Source organism: Corvus brachyrhynchos, unplaced genomic scaffold (assembly GCF_000691975.1).
Source record: "Corvus brachyrhynchos isolate BGI_N302 unplaced genomic scaffold, ASM69197v1 scaffold2569, whole genome shotgun sequence".
NCBI lineage: Eukaryota > Metazoa > Chordata > Aves > Passeriformes > Corvidae > Corvus > Corvus brachyrhynchos.
Window position 1 is genome coordinate 1 of NW_008240107.1, and position 353 is coordinate 353.

General features: G+C 61.5%; 1 protein-coding gene across 1 annotated transcript in view; it reads left to right on the forward strand.

The window, feature by feature from the left end:
• Window positions 1-258: 258 nt before the first annotated feature.
• LOC108449217 (uncharacterized aarF domain-containing protein kinase 5-like) overlaps window positions 259-353 on the forward strand; it is a gene marked incomplete at its 3' end in the record, with an annotated part of 3,586 nt that continues 3,491 nt past the window's right edge. The window contains exon 1 of the mRNA XM_017744771.1: window positions 259-314. The remainder of the gene's footprint in view (window positions 315-353) is intronic.

Consider the following 353-nt stretch of genomic DNA (forward strand, 5'->3'; position numbering starts at 1 on the left):
ATATGGGGACACGGGGATATGGGGACACAGGGACACGGGGACACGGGGTTATGGGGACACGGGGTTATGGGAACACAGGGACACGGGGATATGGGGACATGGGGACACAGGGATATGGGGACACGGGGATATGGGAACACTGGGGACATGGTGACACGGGGTTATGGGAACACAGGGACACGGGGATATGGGGACACGGGGACATGGCAACACAGGGACATGGGGACACAGGGACATGGGGACACGGGGTTATGGGGACACAGGGACACTGCAGTCACCCAAGGACAGGGGACCCTCCCAGGGGACACCAGGAGGTGACAGTGGGGACATGGGGGGACATTTGGGACATGGGG